The sequence below is a fragment of the Dama dama genome, chromosome X (genome assembly GCF_033118175.1).
Source record: "Dama dama isolate Ldn47 chromosome X, ASM3311817v1, whole genome shotgun sequence".
NCBI classification, from domain to species: Eukaryota; Metazoa; Chordata; class Mammalia; order Artiodactyla; family Cervidae; genus Dama; species Dama dama.
In genome coordinates, this window is record NC_083714.1 from 38,421,752 (window position 1) to 38,430,110 (window position 8,359).

Sequence of the window (8,359 nt, forward strand, 5' to 3'; positions counted from 1 at the left end):
TCCTATACACTAACAATGAGAAAACAGAAAGAGAAATTAAGGAAACAATACCGTTCAACATTGCAACGAAAAGAATAAAATTCCTGGGGATATATCCACCTAAAGAAACAAAAGACCTATATAGAGAAAATTATAAATCACTGATAAAAGAAATAAAACCTCGAATAGTCAAAGCAATCTTGTGAAAGAAGGATGGAACTGGAGAAATCAACCTGCTTGGCATCAGGCTCCACTACAAAGCCACAGTCATCTAGACAGTATGGGACTGGCACAAAGACAGAATGATAGATCAATGGAACAAAATAGAAAACCCAGAGATAAATCCACGTACCTATGGACCCCTTATCTTCGACAAAGGAGGCAAGAATATACAATGGAGAAAAGACAACCTCTTTAACAAGTGGTCCTGGGAACACTGGTCAACCACTTGTAAAAGAATGAAACCAGAACCCTTTCTAACAGCATACACAAAAGTAAACTCAAAATGGATGAAAGATCTAAATGTAAGACCAGAAACTATAAAACTCCTAGAGGAGAACATAAGCAAAACACTCTCCGACATCAATCACAGCAAGATCCTCTATGACCCACCTCCCAGAATATTGGAAATGAAAGCAAAAATAAACAAATGGGACCTGATGAAACTTAAAAGCTTTTGCACAACAAAGGAAACTCTAAGCAAGGTAAAAATACAGCCTTCAGAATGGGAGAAAATAATAGCAAATAAAGCAACAGACAAAGAATTAATCTCAAAAATATACAAGCAACACCTGCAGCTCAATTCCTGAAAAACAAACGACCCAATCAAAAAATGGGCCAGAGAAATAAACAGACATTTCTCCAAAGAAGACATACAGATGGCTAACACACACATGAAAAGATGCTCAACAACACCCATTATTAGAGAAATGCAAATCAAAACCACAGTGAGGTACCATTTCATGCCAGTCAGAATTGCTGCTATCCAAAAGTCTACAAGCAATAAATGCTGGAGACGGTGTGGAGAAAAGGGAACCCTCTTACACTGTTGGTGGGAATGCAAACTAGTAGAGCCACTGTGGAGAACAGTGTGGAGATTCCTTAAAAACCTGGAAATAGAATTGCCATATGACCCTGCAATCCCACTCCTGGGCATACACACCAAGGAAACCAGAACTGAAAGAGACACGTGTACCCCAATGTTCATCGCAGCACTGTTTATAATAGCCAGGACATGGAAGCAAACTAGATGCCCATCAGCAGACGAATGGATAAGAAATCTGTGGTACATATGCACAATGGAATATGACTCAGCCACTAAAAAGAATACATTTGAATCAGGTCTAATGAGGTGGATGAAACTGGAGCCCATTATACAGAGTGAAGTAGGCCAGAAAGTAAAACACCAATCCAGTATACTAACACATATATATGGAATTTAGAAAGATGGTAACGATAACCCTATATGCAAGACAGAAAAAGAGACACCGATGTATAGAACAGACTTTTGGACTCTGGGAGACGGCGGGGGGGGGGGGGGGGGGCATGATCTGAGAGAATAGCATTGAAACATGTATATTATCAATTGTGAAACAGATTGCCAGTCCAGGTTTGATGCCTGAGACAAGTGCTCAGGGCTGGTGCACTGGGATGACCCAGAGGGATGGGATAGGGAGGAAGGTGGGAGGGGGATTCAGGAAGGGGAACACATGTAAATCCACGGCTGATTCATATCAATGTATGGCAAAAACCACTAGAATATTGTAAAGGAATTAGCCTCCAACTAATGTAAATCAATAAAAAACAATAACAATAAAATAAAGAAAAAAAGAAGAGGTTGCAAGAATACACAGAAGAACTGTACAAAAAAGATCTTCACGACCCAGATCATCATGATGGTGTGATCACTCACACACACCTAGAGCCAGACATCCTGGAATGTGAAGTCAAGTGGGTCTTAGGAAGCATCACTACAAACAAAGCTAGTGGAGGTGATGGAATTTCAGTTGAGCTATATCAAATCCTAATAGATGATGCTGTGAAAGTGCTGCACTCAATATGCCAGCCAATTTGGAAAACTCGGCAGTGGCCACAGGACTGGAAAAGGTCAGTTTTCATTTCAATCCCAAAGAAAGGCAATGCCAAAGAATGCTCAAACGACCGCACGATTGCCCTCATCTCACACACTAGTAAAGTAATGCTCAGAATTCTCCAAGCCAGGCTTCAGCACTACATGAACCGTGAACTTCCAGATGTTCAAGCTGGTTTTAGAACAGACAGAGGAACCAGAGATCAAACTGCCACCATCTCCTGGATCATTGAAAAAGCAAGAGAGTTCCAGAAAATCATCTATTTCTGCTTTATTGACTATGCCAAAGCCGTTGACTGTGTGGATCACAATAAACCGTGGAAAATACTGAAGGAGATGGGAATACCAGACCACCTGACCTGCCTCTTGAGAAACCTGTATGCAGGTCAGGAAGCAACAGTGAGAACTCGACATGGAACAACAGACTGGTTCCAAATAGGAAAAGCAGTACACCAAGGCTGTATATTGTCACCCTGCTTATTTAACTTATATGCAGAGTACATCATGAGAAACACTGGGCTGGAGGAAGCATAAGCTGGAAACAAGATTGCTGGGAGAAATATCAATCACCTCAGATATGCAGATGACACCACCCTTATGGCAGAAAGTGAAGAAGAACTAAAGAGCCTCTTGATGAAAGTCAAAGAGGAGAGTGAAAAAGTTGGCTTAAAGCTCACCATTCAGAACACTAAGATCATGGCATCCGGTCCCATCACTTCATAGGAAATAGATGGGGTCGATCGAATCAGTGGCTGACTTTATTTTTTGGGGCTCCAAAATCACTGCAGATGGTGACTGCAGCCATGAAATTAAAAGACGCTTACTCCTTGGAAGGAAAGCTATGACCAAACTAGACGGCATATTAAAAAGCAGAGACATTACTTTGTCAACAAAGGTCCGTCTAGTCAAGGCTATGGTTTTTCCAGTGGTCATGCACGGATGTGAGAGTTGGACTATCTTGGACTCTGTGGGAGAAGGCGAGGGTGAGATGTTTCGAGAGAACAGCATCGAAACATGTATATTATCTAGGGTGAAACAGATCACCAGCCCAGGCTGGATGCATGAGACAAGTGCTCGGGCCTGGTGCACTGGGAAGACCCAGAGGAATCTGGTGGAGGGGGAGGTGGGACTGGGGATCGTGATGGGGAATACGTGTAAATCCATGGCTGATTCATGTCAATGTATGACAAAAACCACTACAATATTGTAAAGTAATTAGTCTCCAACTAATCAAAATAAATGAAAAATAAAAAAATTAATAAAACTATTGGCCTGTACAACCTTCAAAAAAAAAAGGAAGAAAGAAAGCTGAGCGGCCAGCCGCTGTCCCGCGCACCCTCGCGCGGCTGGCCAGGCTAGCGGGCTGAAGCGCCAGCGCACGGTGGGGTAACGCGCGGAGCCGGCCGGCAGCAGCGCCACCATGCCCGCGGACCACCGCCGCATCCGCGTGCCCGAGGAATCGCAGCCGCCGCAGCTGTACGCGGCCGGCGAGGGCGAGGCGCCGGCCCCTCGCGACCCGGCACGGCTGCGGCCGGTGTACGCGCGCGCATGGCTGCTGAGCCAGGCCAAGGGTTCGGCCTACTTGGAGGCAGGGGGCCCCAAGGTGCTGTGCGCCGAGTCGGGCCCGCGCCAGGCCGAGGGCGGCGAGCGCGGCGGCTGCCCGGCCAGGGCGGGCTGCGAGGCCCCCGCGGCGCTGAGCGGCCGCCTGCTCTGCGACTTCCGCCGCGCGCCCTTCTCGGGCCGCCGGCGCCGTGTCGCGCCGGGCAGCGGCGAGGAGCGCGAGCGGGCGCTGGCGCTGCAGGAGGCGCTCGAGCCGGCCGTGCGCCTGGGCCGCTACCCGCGCGCGCAGCTCGAGGTGTGGGCGCTGCTGCTGGGGGACGGCGGCTCGGCGCTGGCCGCCCCGCTCACTGCCGCCGCGCTCGCCCTGGCCGCCGCGGGCGTCGAGATGTACGACCTGGTGGTGGGCTGCGGCCTGAGCCGCGCGCCGGGGCCCGCGCCCGCCTGGCTGCTGGACCCCACGCTGCTGGAGGAGGAGCGCGCCGCCGCCGGCCTCACCGTTTGGCGCTCATGGCGGTGCTCAAGCAGGTGGCCGGGCTGCTGGGCAGCGGGGAGGGCGGCCCAACCGAGAGCTGGGCGGAGGCCGTGCCCCTGGGGTTCGAGGGCTGCCAGCGCCTCTACCCCGTTCTCCAGCAGTGCTTGGTGCCGGCTGCCCGCCGGAGGAGTGCCGCCGCGCCCCTCTGAGCCCGAGACCAGAGTAACGACGGACGCCGAGGACCGAGCCGCCGCTGCCGCCACAAGGACCCGCGCCGTCGGCCTGCAGACTGCGTGCGCCGAACTGCAGCTGAGAACTGGGAGCACCGGAGAGGGTCTGCCGAGGCGTGCTCAGAATAGACGTGTTGGAGCGATTCTTTCCAACTGCTTTGTGAAAGAAACCTTTCTAATTGAGTTGACTCCCAGCCACGACCCAGTTGAAGGAACCTGCCAGTGCATCTTGAATCCTAAGTTGGAAAGGACTTCCGCTGGACTCATTGGGAAACCTGGAGCTGTTGTCCTGCAAGGGATGGACCCTATGCAGGCCAGCCGGGGACTCTCTCCTGAATAACTGGGCTGCTTTTGAGAGCGGGGACAAGGGGGCTGTGCCTTCCACGTACATCTGAGCCCAAAAAAAAGCGCTTATAATCGGAAACATTCTTCTGTCGTTTTTGGTACCGACTTTAATGAGTAAGGCTCTTCCGAGCTGGGGAGTGTGTTCTCAGGGCTTGGGACAAGCATTATCTTTCATGTGTCCTGGTGTCGCCGGTCCACCAGCGAGACGGCACCTGAACTGCCAGGAGTGAGAGGTTCTGGATGCTGGAGATGGAGTCTGGCCATTCTGTAGGGCAGAGGGGTCTCTCTGACCACGAGGGTGGGCTCTGGCCTGTGTGGCTCCTGAGCCCTGCAGGTCTGTGCTCAGGTCTGAATTGGCAAAAGGGCCGCCTGGGGTCCTCCCTGCACCAGCTTGGTGTGACCTGAGCGTGTGTGTCTCAGGGGCCTGCTCAGCTCTAGGAAAGGCTGGCTTGAGGCAGCTGAGAGACCAGAATGAGGCCTGGGGACCACACCAAGAACCCCTGACCGGGGGAGAAACACAGACTTTATTTGCCCCCAGTGACATAATATATAATTCCAAAGCAGATCTGCAATATCTAGAATCACAGCAGCAAGGAACAAGACAGAAACAAGGCACCTACAGGACCGAGGCCGAGCCTGCTGGGTGAGGGGCTGGGAGGCCATGAAGTCAGAAGAAGGCAACTGGAACTGAAGAAGGGTTAGCCCGGCTCCAAAGTGGCCACGTGGAAAAACAGGGCAGAGACCTGTGGGAAGGGGCCAGTTACATCCCATTAGATGGACATTTACAAAACCCTATCAACCCCCAGATGAGAGTCTTCCACATGAGATGGGAGGCAAACCACACACCATATATGCAGTTCTGTGTCACTGAAGAAACCCAAGTTTAAAAATCTATGTTACTCGTGTATTACCATATGTGAAATAGATGACCAATCCAAGTTCAATGCATGAAACCGGGCACTCAAAGATGGTGCACTGGGGCAACCCAGAGGGATGTGATGGGGAGGGAGGTGGGAAGGGGGTTCGGGATGTGGGTCACAGGTACACCCGTGGCTGATTCATGTCAATGTATGGCAAGAGCCACCAGAATAGTAAATTAATTAGCATCCAAGTAAAATAAATTAGTTAACAAGAACAACAGCAAAATAAAGCTGAGCGCCAAAGAATTGATGATTTTGAGCTGTGGTATTGGAGGAGACTCTTGAGCATCCCTTGGACTGCAAGGAGATCCAACCAGTCCATCCTAAAGGAGATCAGTCCTGAGTGTTCACTGGAAGGACTGATGTTGAAGCTGAAACTCCAATTTGGCCACCTGATTCGAAGAGCTGACTCATTTGAGAACACTTGATGCTGGGAAAGATTGAGGACAGGAGGAGAAGGGGACAACAGAGGATAAGATGGTTGGATGGCATCACTGACTCAATGGCCATGGGTTTGGGTAGACTCCAGCACTTGGTGATGGACAGGGAGGCCTGGAGTGCTGTGGTTCATGGGGTCGCAAAGAGTCGGACACGACTGAGTGACTGAACTGAACTGAACTGAGGTTATCTATACTATTATCCCACTGGAAATTCCTTCATACTGTGAACAATGATTCGTCAGAACAAAATGGTTCACTGAGAATCTTAGGATATAGACTCAGAGTGGCCTTGGATGTCTTCTAGTGCTATAGCCTGACTTGCATAACCAGTCCTCACCCCAAATTAGTCTTTTCAAGACTTAACTCTAATGTGATTGTATTTGAAGATAGAAAGTTTTGGAGATGAATTTAAAAGAGGTCGTGAGGGGTGAGTCTTAATCCAACAGGATCAATGGCCTTAGAAGCGGAGGAAAAGAGAGAGAGAGATCTCTTTCTGCCCACACACACTGAGGAAAAGCCATGTGAGGACATAGGGAGAAGGCAATCATATGCTGCTGCCTTAAACTTGGAGTTAACAGCCTCCAAATCTGTGAGAAATAGATTTCTGTAGTTTAAGCTACCTAGTCTATGATCCTTTTTTTGGACAGTCTGAGCTAAGACACCTAATCTAGGGTTTTCTTAGCTGTGATCTGGAAAATGCTGTTCTGCCTGGACTGTTAGTAGGTGTTGGTTCTATGGTCAAACGCCTTTGAGAATGTTGCATACTATTAATATCTATTGATAGTTCACTACTTACATTAGACTCTTCAAGGCTTTCAGAGCCCTAGAATGAGGAAACCTGGTTACCATTGTGGGAGGAGCACCTTTTAACATCTACATCACAGATTTCTTACATGGGGCCTGTGGAAGTCCTGGGGATTGCTTCTGTTCTTGTTTCACACCTATCCAGGCCTTGACTTTGCTAACTCCACAGCTACTGAACCAGAATATCTAGGGGCAGAGTGCCCCAGATTACGAATGACTAAAAGCAGATAGATTTTTGAGGAGCTGAGTTTGGGAACTACTATTCCAGAACAACACTCTCGTGTTATAGGTGAGGAATTTAAGATCCTTGGAGAGAAATTGATTGCCCAAGCATGAGTGCAGAGCAAGTATTTGGACCATTTCCCCCTCCACTATAAATAACCACTGGGGTTTTTGATAGTTCTCCCAGCAATCGTGTTTCCAGCTTGTGCTTCATCCAGCCTGGCATTTCCCATGATGTACTCTGCCTGTAAGTTAAATAAGCAGGGTGACAATATACAGGCTTGCTGCACACCTTTCCGAATTTTGAACCAGTCCTTTGTTCCATGTCTGGTTCTAACTATTGCTGCTTGACCTGCATACAGATTTCTCAGAAAACAGGTAAAGTGGTTTGATATTCTCATCTCTTTAAGAGTTTTCCACAGTTTGCTGTGATCCACACAGGCAAAGGCTTTAGCATAATCAATGAAGCAGAAGTAGATGTGTTTTTTTTTTTTTTTTTTTGGAATTCCCTTGCTTTTTGTGTGATGCAGTGGATGTTGACAATTTGATCTCTGGTTTCTCTGCCTTTTCTAAATCCAGCTTGAACATCTGGAAGTTCTCGATTCACATACTGCTGAAACCTAGCTTGAAGGATTTTAAGTATAACCTTGCTATCATGTGAAATGAGTGCAGTTGTGTGGTAATTTGAAAGTTCTCTGGCATTGCCTTTCGTTGGGAGTGCTGGATGTCAATTATATCGCAATAAAACCTGGGGGGGAATAAGGACCAAGGTATCCAGCAGATGAATTTTTGTGTCTTAGTTGAAAATTCCGTAGAGAATGATGACTTCTGAAATGAATACTAAGTCATAAGAAAAGTAGATGGTTGAAGGAAACTAGTGCCTAGATGCTAATACCCTTTCCCTTGAGATGGTATCTATGGAACCCAGGGAGGGGAGAGAGAGGGGAAAAAAAGAACTCAGGGACCAATCAGGTGGCATGTTTCAATCCTGCCTCTCAGCACATAGCCTCTAATTCAGCTTAAATTGGGAAACAGAATCTCACAAGCAGCACAGTTATGGAGACTGACGAAGCGACCCAGAGTGGACTTCCTTCCTTTGAATGGACTCCATGGGGGATTGGAGCTTTGGTACCAGCAGCTGCCCCTTGGGCCCTTCCTCCTCCTCAGCGAGTGCAGACGAATTTGGGTAAGTCTCTCCTGGTTCTTGAATCTCCCATATTGATTGAGATTCTGAGTTTTATTTGGTGGTGGAGCAGGTTACCTGCCCCCTCCTAGTAGGAAAGATACTAGGGGGAGCC

General features: G+C 48.4%; 1 pseudogene; it reads left to right on the plus strand.

The window, feature by feature from the left end:
* The first annotated feature begins 3,488 nt into the window (after positions 1 to 3,488).
* LOC133051690 (exosome complex component MTR3-like) lies at positions 3,489 to 4,309 on the plus strand (annotated as a pseudogene).
* Positions 4,310 to 8,359: the final 4,050 nt, after the last annotated feature.